This window comes from Lissotriton helveticus, chromosome 6 (assembly GCF_964261635.1).
Source record: "Lissotriton helveticus chromosome 6, aLisHel1.1, whole genome shotgun sequence".
NCBI classification, from domain to species: Eukaryota; Metazoa; Chordata; class Amphibia; order Caudata; family Salamandridae; genus Lissotriton; species Lissotriton helveticus.
In genome coordinates, this window is record NC_136067.1 from 642,165,513 (window position 1) to 642,182,383 (window position 16,871).

General features: G+C 48.4%; 1 protein-coding gene and 1 long non-coding RNA gene across 2 annotated transcripts in view; one reads left to right on the forward strand and one right to left on the reverse strand.

Annotated features, from left to right (window-relative positions):
- LOC144762818 (vomeronasal type-2 receptor 26-like) overlaps positions 1-16,871 on the reverse strand; it is a 662,664-nt gene that overhangs the window by 460,631 nt on the left and 185,162 nt on the right. The gene's annotated exons all lie outside the window — the stretch shown is intronic.
- LOC144762816 (uncharacterized) lies at positions 7,860-16,093 on the forward strand. The gene is made up of 2 exons (XR_013596140.1): positions 7,860-8,270; positions 15,839-16,093. It is a non-coding gene; the product is annotated as an uncharacterized LOC144762816 (long non-coding RNA).

The following is a 16,871-nucleotide window of genomic DNA, read 5'->3' on the forward strand; positions in this document are numbered from 1 at the left end:
GCTGGAAATCCAACTGATTACATATCTGTCCAGCACAAGTCCACAGATTTAATATTCCACCATTATAATTGCATTTGAACCGAATAAAGTCAGACATACTCACCTTAACATAAGACCATCCAATCATTGTGAAGGGAAAAGTCCATTAACGGGTGGGTGAATCCTCGTCTCCGGGTCCTTAATAGAAAGGAAACTTTGCTTTACGAAAGCAAGGTCATTTTTCATTCTATGTCAGGACTGGAAGTGAGGATTACTCTTGTTTAAAGCTTATCCACAAAAAGCAAGCAATATGAGGGGCTGATTTGAAGTAAACGCTCTTAAAGGTCGAAACCAACAACCAGTCCGCTGCCTTGAGGATATTCTTCAGACAGGCCCCAAGGGCAAAGGCTTTCGATGCCATAGCTCCCCTGGCCAAGTGGGCCCCAAATACCATAGTGTCAATGCCAGCTTCCTGCATGGACCATCTAAACCATCTAGTGAGGGTGGCATAGGAAACCGCTTTGTATGGTTTTCTCAGTACAATCAACGACTGAGGTTCTCCATGGGGGTGGATTTCGCCGACATCATTTCATAACACCTGATACATTTTACAACACAACTTTGGGGACTCTGGAAAAGAAGGGTAATTAGCCAAACGAGAATTGCATTTTGTACCTCTCAAGATATGGTAAGTAACCCCTTCAGGGGTGAATCCTCGTTCTGTTCAGTGCTCTGACATCCAACACCAGACAACAGGAACCCAGAGGAGAATGGCTAGCTAAGACAACAACTCTTTCAGAGACAGGTACCTATTAGACTGCAGAGATAAAAATAAGTTGACTACCTTGTTGACGTCTCATAAAATTGTGTACCTGGGGTAAGCGAAAGACAAATGCCCTGCAAAAGTTTACACACCAAAAGGTGCTTTCCCACTGGATGGCCACTTTTTGGGGAACGGCCAGCTACGATCGCCGATCTGAATGTGTTGATGGATCGATATGCTAGCCCATCTGATGCCACAGAAGACAGGAAATTCAAAATGTGGACAATGTCCATCCCCACGGGATCCAGGTGCCTCTGGTGACACCACCCCAGCCATCTAGTCCATGCCGATCGACAACGCTTGAGAGTTATGTCTGCCCATGCCTTTGAAAGGAGAGGTTGAGCTTGTTTTGAAAGGCCTGGGACTTTCCACTGCTTCTGGTAATCCTCCAGGCCATAAGTGACAGAGTCCCCTCTAGCACTAGATGTTGGGTATTTCCCTCCAGATCCTTGAGGAGATACGGTACAGGGGTTAAAGAATTGGAGAACCCCACGAAAGTTCCAGAAGAACTGGATACCATACTTGCGATCACCAGGCCGGAGTCACTAAGACAGCATCCGCCACTTGTTGATGGACCTGGGCTGAAAGGCGAATGATCATTGGGAATGGAGGGTAGGCATATCCCTGTTCCTGCTTCTACACCTGGAGGAAAGCGTCCATGGCCCCCAGCCACCAGTTGAAGTACTGCGGGACTTGAAAGTCCAGGTGGGACGCAAAAAGGTCCACTGTGAATGGGACCAATCTGCAATAAAGGGTTTGGGACTCTGATGGGTGTGGGTTCCAGAGGCTTGTGTCCTGAATGTGCACGAAGTGCCAATCGGCTACCTGATTCACCGCTCACAGTAGGTGTTTTACTGACACAGATATCTGATGCTCTAGGCAATAGCCCCATAAGTTTCAGGTCAGATCCGACAAATTCTTGGATCGATCCCCCAAGATGGTTTATGTAGCTGACTGCTGCTACGTTGCCCATTTTGAGGAGGACACATTGAGCATGATCCCTGGTCCTGCACCAGACTGTGAACGATCCCGCCAGGAGTTCCAGGCAATTGATGTGCATGGATCGTTCTTGAGAAGACCATAGACCACCGGTGGAAAAATTCCCACACCTGGCCCTCCAACCCGTGCTGCTGGTGTCTGAATCTATCATCAGATCCTGAAGGGAGATGCAAATTGCGTGCCCATTCCAGTTTCCATGTGAGCCAGCCACCACTGGATTTCCTCTCAAACTTCCTTCGACAGAGGAACCATTTGGGAGTACGTGAGACCTCTCCTGAGATGAAAAGCATTCAGCCGCCAGAGGATGTGATAGTGCAGAGGACCTGAAAAAATCACCTGGATGGAGGATGACAGGAGCCCTACCACCCTCCCTATCTTTCGTAGGGAGGTGGAGGGTGTGGCTGCCAGATGATGCAGCTTGTGCTTGATCCTTGTCATTTTACTGAAAGTAAGGCTGAGGGTGGCTGGACCGAGTCCACCACGAACCACAGGAACACCAACAATTGAGATGGGGGTCAGTATTGATTTTAGTTGATTGATAAGGAATCCGGGGGACTCAAGGAGAGAGAATATCATCTGCAGATGTTGCGAGAAGGATTGGGGACATTGATCCATGAGGAAAGTGTTGTCTAGGTATATGATGAGGCCAATGCCCAGGCTCTGAGGGCCTCTACTACTGGGGGCATTACCTTGGTTAAACACCACAGAGCAGATGACAGGCTGAATGAAGGTAGGGAGCTCAAATGTGTCCTCGGCTACGGAACTAGAGGAAGCAGCTGTGGGGAGGGAAGATCAGGATGGTTAGGTAGGTATCTTGGAGATCGAGGCTTACTATCCAGTATTTGGGTAGCAGGAGGTCTTGCAATGAATGAATGCCTTCTAACTTGAAGTGGCTGTACACCAACCACTCTTTGAAAACCTTGAGATTGCTCACTGGGCACTGAACAGCAGCCCTCTTGTCTACCACAAAGAGATTGTTTACAAAATCCCTTGGATGAGGGTGGGATTGTAGTACAGATTTTTAGCAGAGCAATTCTGACACCTGTGCATCGACCAGTTCGGCTTCCGAGGGAGAAAAGACATGGGGAATGGGGAATCTTTCCTGGACAGTGGAACAGTAGTACTCTATGTGGAATCCCCTTACTGTCTGAACGACCTAAGCGTCAGAAGTACGGGCATGGCAACTGTGGGCAAAAGTTTGGAGCCTGCGCCCCACCCCCGGTTAACGCAATGTTTGTCACCGCTGCGGTGTCCTCCCCTCACACTTTGGTGATGGGGGTACCCTCTGCTGGGATAAAAGTTGCTGAAATTTGAGTCATCCTGGTATTGCCCCCTCTTAGCGCTGTATTTTCTGCAGGGGACCTGCGAAGTCTAGAAGTTTGTCCTGGCAAGTCCTCCAGGACCTATCGATCCACTTCTCGGGGTCGAGCACGTACTTTCACAGAAATGTAGCCATACATTCAACAATGTCAGGTGTGACCCCAACGTTGTCCCCCAGGGATGGACTCTGCCCACAGGTAGTTGCGCACCTTTTTATCAAACGGCTTGCAAAGCTATCACATGACAAATGTACGACTTTCCCTGCGGGGACCCATTCAGAGGAGCGTGGGTGTACCAAACTCTCTGGGTCTAGCATGTTGGAGGTAGGCTGGGAATTCTTATCTGCTGGCACATCTTGGGTGCTATAGGGACGGGAACCAAGGCCGTGATCCTAGCTTGTGCTCGGCCTCAGAGTCTGATGAAGAGATTGTCTCCTGTGGGGACATAGTGGGACATGCAGGTAAAGAGAGCTCCATAGGCTCCAACCCCGAAGGCCCAGGATCCATGTGGTCTGAGGGTAGATGTTGAGCATGATCCATAAAGGCCCACTTCATTATATCAAAGACGTCAAGTGTAAAGTCCCTCCCAGACGTAGAAGGGACATGAGCCCTTTGAGTCCTCCCACCCAGGGAGGGGTTTAAAACAGTGTTCTGCGTATTGCAGCAATTTCTTCTCCAGGGGGGCCACTACCTGCAAGACCCCTTTAGATATGGAGGCGTCCACAACCTCAGAGAAGGTGTCATCAATGGGGATGTATGTCACACTCTCCTCCTGGGGGAGACGACCTTTACTACACGGGAGTTTCACCGCAGTAGGTTTACAAAACGGGTTTTACAACGCAAGTCGTTTCAACTACTTGCGCTGGAGGGCTCTGTAAGCTAAGGAATAGTACGCTTTACTATCCAACACCTTCCCTACTGTACGCAGACTGGTGTTGGAATAGTAAATTGTACTGTCCCTAAGTCCAGCGCCCTCCAGCACAAGTCGTTGAAACGACTTGCGTTGTAAAAACCGGCGTTGTAAGATACCTCAATCAACATGATCGCGTGGTATCATCATACATTCCCTCCTAATAGGTTTCCTCTGTATCACTCATTACGGGACCAGTGAGCCAGAGATAGAGTTGCTAGGCCCTGCAGGACACTCTAAACCCTTGCAATCAGTAGTGTAGTGGACACGCCGGGCTAGTGTCCTAAAAGCAATAAACATTAAGCGCCAATAATGTAGAACCTAGTTGTGGAGCATCAGAGCTCCAGGACAATGGGGCACCATAAGAGCAGACTGAAAACAGGGCTGGCTGCGCTACTCTGATTAAATCTATTAGGCGCAGGGACAGGGAGTTGTGCTCCGTGCGTCTGATAAGAAACAGCTCCCTCTAGCTGCAAGCGGGCCCCACCGCAAGGCCCCAGGCACCGCAGAGCCTCAAATAAACACAAAGAGCAGCCACAGAGGAGCAACTAACATTCTTGCCGCTGCGCAATAACTGGCAAAGCAATTATAATAACTTTAAAAAAATGCACAGAATGCATACAATTAAGCAAAAGGAATGTAGCCAAAGGCCGGCGGCACCTAACTCTGTTGCGGAGCAGCAAAGAAAGAGGAGGCGGCGACAGAGGACTTTCAAGGGGCCCTGCCTCTATTTGATTGGACATTGTTTTGTTATTGGAATGTTGACTTCTTTCCTAAGGTTCATGGTAAATGAAGCAGTTTTTGCTGGTCACCTAATGGCTGCTGTTAATAGAGTGAAGAGAGAATACAGCGAAATCCTCGCCTTCGGTCCTGACACAGAATTATGTACTTAATGGAAGCTTATTGGTTTCAATAGAACAGATACTTTATACGGCCAGATGTATGAATGTGCTGGTCACTAAGTGGTCGTAAATTGGGAAACAACTACCAGTAATTTTTTTGTGTGAATCAACATATTTATTGATAGGTTGGTTAACAAAATAATGATTTAAAGGGGGCTGGGGCGCTGAATTACCTGCCTCAGGAAGAGGTGTGGTGCAGCGGCCAGGGTGCCTGACTCCGGACTACGAGGTTCACGGTTCGATCCCCGGCGCCAGTGGCAGGTTAGCCCAGCACCATGTGACTCTGGGCAATAGCTCGCTTAATCTTCCCGAGGGCCCCCAGCGCCGGGACACCACTTCGGAGGTAGCTGTGCACTTTACAAATACTGGTATTTCATATTTCATTTCATTTAAAGAATATTCACTAGGCAAGTCACAGAAATCGACCCCCTCCGATTTGCTACCTTTACAAGGAGGGTAGATTTCAACTTTGAAATTATTTCAAAATGGATGTATTAAAGCAGCCTGAGTTGCTGTGTTGAAAACTTTCAGTAAGAGCTGGAAGTGGTGCCCTCGACACTGTCTACTCTTCCTGAATCCGCCACCATGATTCAAGGCGGGGAAGGGGTAAAAAGGGAACCCCCTTACCCTTAACAAATCAGTCACCTCCCCATTTGGAACTCAGTAAGTTTTCAATGGTTTACAATCGAAATTACTGTGGCAAGTAATTAATACATAGGATACCAATTCAGAATTGGAATCACTGAAAATACAAGATTTGAAAAAACATTATTGCCTACGGGTGCTCGTGGAAGACAATTTCTAGGGACTGGAATCTAGAGCATGCTAAAGTGATTCTGGTACCATACTAACCTCTGCTAGTTGTTTTCTATCAAGAAAGTTAAATAGGGGCAGTTGTCAGAAAACAAAATAGAAAGTCCCTCAGGAGAAAGCAATTCTGCTATTTTACTGACCTCTGCTTGTCATTTTCTAGCAAGACAGTTAAATAGAAGCAGTTGAACAGAAAAAAAGTCCCTAAGCGGAAGCAGACAAGTCCTAGGGCTGATCTCCAGAGCCCACAAAGTACATACACATATAAGTATATACTAAAGTATAAGAATTTTGCAGGACAGCCCAGATTTTGGGTGTACTGTCTTGGAAAAGAAAATTCTTTTCCAGAGTCCCCTCACTCACCCAAGGTTGCCCTTAGGTTACATGCTTCATCATTGGGACCATCCCAAGCATCTACGGGTTGGGGCGTGCTGCGACTTGCGAGGGATACGTAGGAGTACTTTTGTGAAGCTATGTGTTGTGCAGTGTATGGTGGAGTGGTGGTGGGTGATAATTAAAACGACCTAACTAGTAAGCCAATATTTTATTCCTGACTCTAGTTGGTATGAATAAAAAGGGGTAGACTATATACACATAGCTTCACAAAAGTGCTCCTATGATGAAGCATGTCACCTAAGGGCAACCTTGGGTGAGTGAGGGGACTCTAGAAAAGAATGTTCTTTTCCAAGACAGTACACCCAAAATCTGGGCTGTCCTGCAAACTCCTTACACTCGCTAGGTTCACATGAGCCATCATTTTGGATTTGAGTCTTTCACTTTACAGTTCAGGAGGCTGAACCTAGCAATAGCCTCCCTCTCCCTCCTTTTGATAAACTATACTAAAGTATATACAAGACGTCTCAAATGCTCGAACCTAAAAATATAGTTGGGCATCGCACCCATAGTTTTTCAGTTGGGTTTTATGGATTTAGCTTATTTTTACTCTTTAGTACTGTTAAAATAAAGTTAAAGAAAGTAAGCATAATCAAGCCGAATTGACGCAGTATAAGGAGAATTACGCGGACAACCTGTCTAAGTGCACGGGGTTCGGGGTAGTTGGGGGGGGGGGGTCTTTCTTTTTACGAGTTAGAGCGGAAGTCAAGAAAAAGAATAATGCAATGCAATGTATCCTCTGTTATATATGATTGGTACTGGAAATGTTTACTCGCTCAATATGCAGCTGACAACTGTTGTACCGTTTAACAATTATTTGCAAACAATAAAAACATTTTCAAAAAAAAAAAGCATAATCACGCCCCCATCTGTCTTATAAGAATGTAAACCTTCAGGCAGAAACGGTAGGGAATATTGCATTCTTATCACAGCTTCGATTTGTATATAATCACAGCTTAAATTTTCATATAGAGATTTAGTTGATTATTCTGTACTTATTTCGGTAGGATAATGCTTAAAGCTATAGTTTCACCTTTACTTCGATATGTATTGGGTTCTCACAATAACAATAAAAATAAAATCTTACATATAAAATAAAAACGACTTCTACATGCTAATCAATAGTATGCCAGTACTTTTCTGTTACATCTAATCATTTTTTATGTAAATACTTTTTAATCATAAACCATGTAACCCTTTAGCATCCTGGAGTAATTCCAAACACTCAGAGTACATTATTATATTTAAGAACATACATAGTATAAAGTACCCCCAATCGTACATTATTATTTTGCAAGTCACTGGGAGTTCGATGAGCATATCGAGGCAAAAGCCCATAAACCAAGGGGCATATTATAAAAGACGGCATTAAAATTATCTCCGGTTTAGCGGCAGACAACTGCTGCTAAAGCAGCGATAATGGGCTTGATAATATGCCCTGGAGAATTCAAATAGAAGCCCATGTTCACACCAGAACATGGACTTCTATTGGAATTCTAGTTCACGACCGGAGGCGAGAATTATGCTCAATCTTCCTTCGCTTTATTACAAAATTAACAAGCAGCAGCTTATTAAAACGTGTATAAAATAAACTACATTTCCCATAGAACTAGGGAAAAAGAAAATATTGTCTTTTGGTAGTCTTTCTACAATGTCCATGAATCCATCCCATAAGATGCTGTGTCATTTCCTGCCTCTTTCTTCGCTGCTCGGCAGCTTGAGATAAGTGCATTTTTTGTGTGGCTTTGTTTCAATATGCTGTTCTTGTTTCAGGGAAATTGTTATGTGCTATTGTTGGTTGTTCTCATCAACGGCGATCTTTTAGCATTATCGGTTGCCGCGGGAACGCTTGGCACTCCTGACGCGGCTTGTATTTACACTCGTGGTGCGGGCCGACGCCCACTAGAGGGCGCTGTGGAGCTGCCGTGTCTCAGTGATCCGGAGCGCACTTCTGTCAAAATCGAGTAGAGAAGCGCTCCGGTCACCGTTTCTGCGTGCGCTCGTTTCTGCCACCTGAAGCGCCCAGCGAGACTGGGTCTGTACTGCCCCAATTGGTCCTTCGCCCGTGTTCTCACATGGGTAGGCAGTGGTGTGGTTTGCACCAGCTGAGTGAGCCCTTACGCCCTGTTCACAGGGTCAGTATATCTGTGGTGCCTTCGAACCTGAGTGGTTTTTTCCTGACACCCTTACAGGCGGCTACCCCCTGTATTTTGAGGGTGTTGGGGTGTCCCGAGGACTTGACAACTCCCCATAAATTGTGTGCCTTTGGCCCCTTAATACCCTGAGAGACCCTCAGCATACATTCCTTGCACGCTGCGTGAGTGTGCCCATTGGTTTTCAGCTTGTGTGTTATACTCCTTGGCCATGGAGCACGAATATTATGAGGAGGAGGACTCACTCTCCTATCTACAATGGGATGACGATTTTTACAATGAGGTGGATAGTTCCATTTATAGGGATGTCACTGAGCTTATGACCCCGATGGAACAGCGTTTGGCTGATAAAATTGAGCAACTATGTGCTAGAGTGGGACAGCCGTCCCAGGCTAACCCGGGGGAACTCCCGGCGGAGACCCCAAGGGAACCTGACAGTTCCCCTCCCCAATGATGAAGTGTGACAGGGGGGTGGATAAGGATGCCTTCGAGCCCCTCAAGCAGGCATTATTGGAGCACACGGCGCCCATAGTACTTCCCCAGGAGTCGGTCCCTCCCAGTTTGGACCCCCAACCTGCTTCGCCCCAGACTCAGCAAGGAGATACTCCAGACGTCTCCGATGATGAGGCAGGGTCCTCGAGGTCCTGGCGCCCGTCGGGGTCTACTGAACCTCCTAAGGCGGGCTTTGCTGATATGTTAGACCTGGATGATATTGTGCATCGAAGGTCGGCGGAATGGATTCCCTCGGAAAAGGCAGCCTTATATGTAGCGTCCCGGCTCAGAAAACAGTTAGAGAATGATGCCAGAAGTCGACTGCAAGCGGAATGCCATCGGCCTACTCTGGAGGGCAAGGTAGCCCTACCCCCGAAATTGAAGGGAAGATGGCCACCTTCCTGTCAAAATTCATCAAAGAGCCTAAAAAAGGGTTAGATCGCTCCTGGCGCGCGTGTCAGGACAAGTTATTGGACGCCATTGGTCCGATGACAAAAATCCTTGACATTGCGGAGGAGGCCCATAGTTCGGGCTCCTTGATTGATCCTGAGGTCCTGTCAGCTTGGGCGCATAGGGCAATCTGCTTTATGGGCAATGCCAATTGTGCCCTATCGACGTAAAGACGTAGGTCCCTTTTGATAAAAGTTGACCCTAAACTTGGGGATTTAGCGTGTTCCGAGGCCGGGGCAACAGCACAAGGGGGTTTATTCGGCAAGCCCTTCGTTAAAGAACTGGGCAAGTTTGTCGCCACTTTTACATCTTGTTAGAACTGGGGGTCTCTAGTTGGCAGAGGTAAGTACCTTTCACCAAATAGGGACCCCTACTTCTAGTCAGGGTAGAGAGATACACACTGTAGATAACCCCTGCTCACCCCCTAGGTAACTTGGCACGAGCAGACAGGCTTATCCCCAAGGCAATGTGTAAGGTAGTTGCACTTAACACACACAATGATTTTAGAATGCACCACAAACTGACACCACACAGGTAAGTATATCAAAAATATATCTTTATCTAGCTTAGGTAGTTTAGCAAAAAGCAATGCAGTACACAATCTCTTTATATTCCTGTAAGGTTGCACTATTTTCTAGGAAGTCTTTAAAACATTTCACTCTCAGTCTCACAAGGTTCAAAAAGCAATTGTAGCAGGCTGTAACACTTTAAAAGTGGCTCAATGTTGTTTTTAGCGCTGTTCTACTGAAGCGCCTCCGTGGTCACACAAAAGAAGTCTCTATTCGCGGAGAGAGACCCTCACGCAATCCCCGCTGATCCCGCTAGCTCTCAGCCTGCTCTCGACAATCCAACGAGCGGCTGGGAGCTGAATTACCTGCAAGCGGGCACGGGTGGTGACGAGCGAAACACGCTGGTCACTCTGCAAGGACAGGGCGTTCTTCGCACTCGAACGCGGCTCTTCTTCATACCCAGATCGCCTTTGGTTGCGTAGGGGGAAGCGTCACTCTACTTCGGCTCTCCTCACCTTCCAGCGTCGGCTCCTGGCGCAGTCCAATCCGTGCGCGGCTCCTCAGATGAGCCCCTTGTGACGTCACGGCTCCTTCTTTCTGCCAGCCAATACCAGCGCGAGCCTGAGGATGATGCTGCGGCCCGGGAACCAATCCCAGCACGGCGTTTACTGAGGGGGCTCGTCGCTCTCAGCCAATCAGGGCTCCGCTCCTTCGGCGGCCCCGGCCAGGCACGGCGAGATTCTCCGGATGTTTCAGGCCCCGGGCAGCGGCAGTGAAAAGCGGCACGGTGGTTTTCAAGTGGCCAGAGGCGGGCAGAGTGCTCGTGAAGCCACCAACTCTTTTTAAAGGATAAGTCACGAGGGGAGGCACAACGATCCTCCGGTCTTCTGCCCTGAGGTGCCGATGAGCACACCGATCCTCTGGCATGGCCAATAGTTAAAAACTCACGCACCAAGGAGCAACTGGAGCACGGTCTCCACAGCGTCTTGTTGTTTCTGGGGAACCTTTTGACCCTGGGTTCCAGGACAGGAGGCCAGCTCTTCTCAGGCCCTTGGAGATTCTGATAGACACAGCACACAGCAAAGTCTTGAGGTCAAGCAGGCAGGGGTCACAGCACACAGCAAAGTCCCCTTCTTCTCTCCTTCAGTTGAGCAGCAAAACAGGTCAGCCCCAGAGCACACAGCAAGGGCAGTCTTCCTTAGTTTCTTCAGCGGTTCTTCTTCTGGAAGAGGTTCCTCTTGATTGTAGAATCTAAAAATCTGTTGTCAGGGGTCCTTCTCTTATACCCCTAAAAGTCTTTGAAGTCTTTGTGCAAGTGGGTCCTGAGCCCGGTCTAAACCAGTTCTGGGTGTTGCTTGGTCACTTTGTTTACTTGGCTTCTTCCTTCTTTTCAGAGTAAGGGGCAGGGTCGTCAGCCGCCCGGAAGGAGGTGGAGACAGCATTGTGGCAGGCAGGCACAGCCCTATTCAATCCCAAGTGCTATCCCCTCCCACCACTCTAGTTGCAAATGCAGTCATTCAGCCAAGGGCTGACTCAGACAGCCTCCTGGGGGCTTCCCAGTCCCTGTCACCCTCAAACCACACAGTCAATCCACAAGCAGGCCAAGGCACAAAGAAAGGTCAGACAAGAGAACAGCCACTTTCTAAAAGTGCTGTTCTCAAACACAGAATTTAAAAACAACCTTTCCTAAAAGATGTGTTATTAAATTCTGAGTTCAGGGATATCACTCACTTATGTCCTATCTTGTTCCTATGGGAAGATAGGCTGGTAGCCATTGGGACCAGCCTCCCCCATGTTAGTCTATGGAGCTAGATAACCTTGCAGCAGTGATCACACAAAATGGCTGCTGTTCACTACCAGAGCATGTTAACTGCACTAGTACAGGCTCTACCTTTCATATACACTGCACCCTGCCCAAGGGGGTACCTTGAGCCTTCCATAGGGGCGACCAATGTGCATAAAAATGGACGGGTTAGGCCTAGCCAGTGGGGACACTGACCAGGAGGACATGGCAGTTCACAGACTGCACACAGGCACTGCGGTGGCAGGCCTGAGACACCATTTTAGGGCTACTCATGTGGGTGGCACAATCAGCGCTGCAGGCCCACTAGTAGCATCTGTCATCACCAGCCCTGCCACACCCAGTGCACTTTACTAGGGACTTCTTGGTGATACAAATATGCCAATCATGTATATCCAATCAATATCACATTTCCTTCGGGAGCACTTACACTCTGGCACTGATCAGCAGTGGCAGAGTGCCCAAAGCATCTAAACCAGCAAAAACGAAATTCAGCACAGCATCAAAACTACAGGAGGCAGAGGCAAAAAGATAGGGGAAAACCACGCCAAGGGTGTCAGGTCTAACACATCCTTAGATAATGCCCAGGCGAACATTAAAAGAGTCTTTAACCCTCAGGGTTTCCGCGAGGCCGGTCAGGGTAGGAGCCGCCCGCCCGGACGTGCTCAACACCAGAACCCCCAGGGCAGGGGGCAAGGGTCCGGACGCGGGCAAGATCAGACGGACCAGCTCTTAACCAACTTCTACCCAACAAGAGGACAGTGCTTCCGAGGCCGAGGAGGTTACAAGGGCGGGGACTGGAATGCTAACGGTGAGTGTTTTGCCCGCTGCGCAGGTGCGAGTTGGGGGCAGGCTAGCTCATTTCTTCGCCGCTTGGGAACCTCTTTCAAAGGATGCTTGGGTGCTGCAAACAGTGAGAGGTTTCCAAACAGAATTTTACGGATCCCCCTGTCAGGGCGTCCGTCCGGCCCAATAGTATTTGGTGCGGAGGACGCAGCTTTGGAGGACAAAGAAGTGGACGACTTGCTCCGCAAAGGGGCAGTGTGTTGTACGGAAGTCCATCCCAGAGGTTTTCTAAGCAACCTGTTTTTGGTGGACAAGACCGATGGGGGTCGGAGACCTGTTATCAACCTTTGGGAATTCAACGAGTGGCTGGTGTACAGGCATTTCAAAATGGAGGGCGTTCATTTGCTCAGAGACGTACTCCTACCACTCGATTGGATGGTGCGGCTGGACCTGAAGGATGCGTACCCCGTGGTCCCGATTTTTCCACCGCACAGACGGTTTCTCCAGTTTCTTTGGCGGGGACAAGCCTATGAGTTCCAATGTCTTCCGTTCGCGCTTTCCTCAGCCGTGTGGCGCTTCACCAAGGTCCTCAAACCAGCGGTGGAATACTTGAGGGCACACGGGGTCCGCTTGATTGTCTACTTTGACGATATTCTTATCTTGTCCCAATGCCCCTTGCAGCTGCTGCGACATCTGCAGATGGCGGTGTCTTTGCTTCAGGAGTTGGGGTTCGTGATCAACGAACAGAAGTCCCTCCTAGTCCCGACTCAGAAGGCGGTTTTTCTGGGGTTCATGATCGATTCAGTTTCGTCTTCGCTAAGTCTACCCTCCAGGAAGGTGGTGAAGATTTGACACGAGATTCGACAAACCCTGGCCAACAGGGGACTTCTCTGTGTCAGATAGCCCGCCTGGTGGGCCTTTTTTTGGCCTCCATTCAGGCAATTTTCCCGGGTCCGTTGCATTACCGGGCCCTTCAGCGCTTGAAAGCGCATCATCTGCGGAGAGGACTGACATATTCCCAGATAGTCCTTTTGACGGAAGAGGTTCACAAGGAGCTAGAGTGGTGGCTTTCCCACATGGAGGCTTGGAACGGAAGAACCATCTTCGGTTCCGCACCCGATTTGATAATAGAGTTGGACGCCAGCCACGCAGGTTTGGGGTGCGCGATGTGGGGAGTTCTCCACCGGTGGAAGTTGGTCTCCTCAAGAGCAGCAACTTCATATCAATTGTCTGGAGCTGCTAGCGGGCTCCTTTGCAGTCCGTTGCTGGACCAAGGATCACGTCCAAGCCTCGGTTCTCCTCAAAATGGACAATGTGTCGGCGGTCAGGTATATCAATCCCCTGGGGGGCAGTCGGTCCAAAGCATTGGCGAACATGGCGAAGCAATTCTGGGAGTTTTGCCTTTCCAATCAGATCTCGGTAACAGCGGAGTATCTCCCGGGACGAGAGAATTTAGTGGCGGATTGGCACTCCCGTTATCTGCGGGACACCAGCGTTTGGAAGCTGGATCCGGAGATTTTTTGTCACCTGCAGCAACTCTGGGGGCTGTTCTCCATTGACCTCTTTGCTTGTCGCCTCGAACGGCAACTTCCCCGGTTCTTCAGTTGGAGACCGGATCCGCTGGCAGTGGCACCCATTGCGTTCAATCAGGATTGGAGTCAGGAGAGCGGGTATGCATTTCCTCCGTTCTCCATGATCACCCGGGCGGCGGCCCAGGTGCGCAGGCAGAGAGCCTCGGTGGTTCTGGTAACGCCGTTTTGGAGGTCACAAGTTTGGTTTCCAGTTCTTCTGGGACTTTCTTGGATTTTCCAATCCGACTCCACCACACTCCCCATCTTCTGTTGAGTCCAGAGGGAGTTCTTCACTGCCTGGTGGAGGACGGCTCACTTCACCTCATGGCGTGGCTCACTGGTTAGAGGCGGCAGACCCGGAAGCAGAGAACGGCCTGGGACCAGGGTTCAATTCCCGACGCGGCAGGGTCGTGGACCAGGGTCAGCGGACTCGATAATTCTCGCCTCGGTGCTTACTCTAACCAGGGATCACACTCGGCAACTCTGGGCATTAGCTTGCCTCATCTCTACAACGGCCCCCCACATTCGCCGGGGATGCCTGGTTTCACCTTGGAGATACCCAGTAGGGACCATCTCACAGGGATAGCCAGGACGGGTTCCCCAGCGGTCTACAGCGCCACGACGCCTCAGGGCAGCAGTGCGCTTTACAAGACACATACATTACATTACAGGCAATGCTGGAGATTGCCAGGCCTTTCGGAGCACGCTGAACTCCTACTTTCCAGAGCTTGGGCGGACAGCACGTCCAAACGATACAGATCGGCCTGGACAAGATGGGTATGTTGGTGTATGCGACAGGAAGTGGATCCTGTGGCCGCAGATTTGACACATGTTCTTAACTATATGGCGGATTTGGCAAGGAAAGGCTTGGCGTATAGGTCAGTGAACACTGTCCGTTCAGCCATCTCAGCGGGTCATGCTCCGGTGGATGGAGCCCCGTTGGGGAGCATCCTTTGGTCTGTAAGCTTCTCAGAGGTATTAGGCTATCTTTACCTCCGGAGCACTGCTATTCAGTCCTCGGGATGTTAATCAGGTTTTGAATTTACTGTTATCTTGGCAACCGAACCGTTTCCTTTCTAGGAAGGAATTGCGGCCAAATTAGAAATGTTGCTATGTTTGGTATCATGCAGGAGAGTATCAGATGTCAGAGCTTTGGATATTACAGCAAGGGTTTTTTCCCCACAAGGGGTAACATTTACGGTAAGTAGACACACTAAGTCCAATACCCGTACAATCTGTTATCCTGCTTTTGAGGAGTTGCCAAAGCTCTGTGCGGTTCAATGCCTAAAAGCCTATGAGGAGGCTATGGAGGAAGTACGCCCTCCGGGCGAACGACAACTCCTGATAGCCCTTAAAAAGCAGTTTAATGCGGTTTCATCTCCCACTATAGCCCGCTGGGTGCGGTGAATAATGCAGGAGGCAGGCATTAATACAAGAGCGTTTGGGCACATTCAGCTCAAGGGGCGATGGCCTCAAAGGCGTTCAGCCTAGGTGTTCGGTTAGAAGACCTTATGAGGGCGGCGTATTGGTCGTCAGACTCTACCTTTAAGAGGTTCTATTTTAAACCACTGCTGTATGTGGCCCAGGTGGTCATTGACAAGCTTTAAAGGAGCCTAATCTTTGCCTCCGGTCCTGACATAGAATAGAAATTTGCCTAGCCTACGAGAAGGTAAGTTTCAATTCTATTAAGGACGTGGAGGCGAGGATTATCCCTCCCTGCAAGCTCTTTTGGTTGCAATCCCACCCCGTATTGATGTAAGTAATTCTTTTATTTGTTGTAAAGAGGTCATGGGATTCAACTGAATAGTCTTTTCATGTTTGGTTGCTTGTTGCTGTATCAATTGCACCTATTTCTGTTTACATGCCTAATTTAGGTTGCAAAAATGTGCCTTGTGCCTAGTATGGTGTTATTCCAAGTCTGATTGGTGTTATCTCTTTCAGGCAACGATGGTGTGAATCAAAATGCGTAAACATGGGAGAGCTCCTCCAGCGAAGAAAGAGGAAGTGCAGGAAATGACACAGCATCTTATGGAATGGATTCATGGACATTGTAGAAGGACTACCAAATGACTGTATTTTCTTTTTCCCTAGTTCTATGGGAAATGTAGTCTATTTTATACACGTTTTAATAAGCTGCTGTTTGTTAATTTTGTAATAAAGCGAAGGAAGATTGAGCATAATCCTCACCTCCACGTCCTTAATAGAATTGACACTTACCTTCTTGTAGGCTAGGCAAATTTCTATTCTCAAGGGCATATTATCAAGCCCATTATCACCGCTTTAGCGTCGTTTTTTTCCGCTAAACCGGCGGTAATTTTTAACGCCGTTCTTGATAATATGCCCCTAAGCAAAAGTGCCTTTAAAGCTCAATTTTGAAATAATCTTAGCTAAAATCACTAATACATTGAAAAGGGACAATTCCAGTGCTTTTTGAGCCGATTTCTGGAAAGGACAATACCATTTATTTTTTATTTGTTTTATTGAAATAACAACAAGAAACACAACAAACACCACAAGGCATTAATGACAATTGAGAAGTTGGTCATGGGTCCGTACAAAAGGCGCTCCGGCATATAGTATACAGTCAGTAACCATAAGAACAAGCATTTACAATGCAACGGTCTCGGCATTGCAAAAGTTAGAGCTATTAGCATTGTAAATGAACGCGAGTTTAAGGTCTTGACATTGTAAATGACAAGGTCTTTTATTTATGTTTTAAAAACCAAAACATCAATAAAAGTCATTGTCATTTACAATGCCAATAGCTCAAAGTCGCGAAATGTGTATGCCAAACTACAGTAGCCTCCTGACGAGTGCTCTTTCACTTAATTTTTTACAAATGAAAGCCCTGGCATTTCTTTTTTTACAAATTAAGCACGGGTGGTGTCCGTGTCTGCATGGCAGTGGTGGTGTCCGTGTGTGCATGGGAGTGGTGGTGTGCATGTGTGCACGGCAGTGGTGGTGTCCGTGTGTG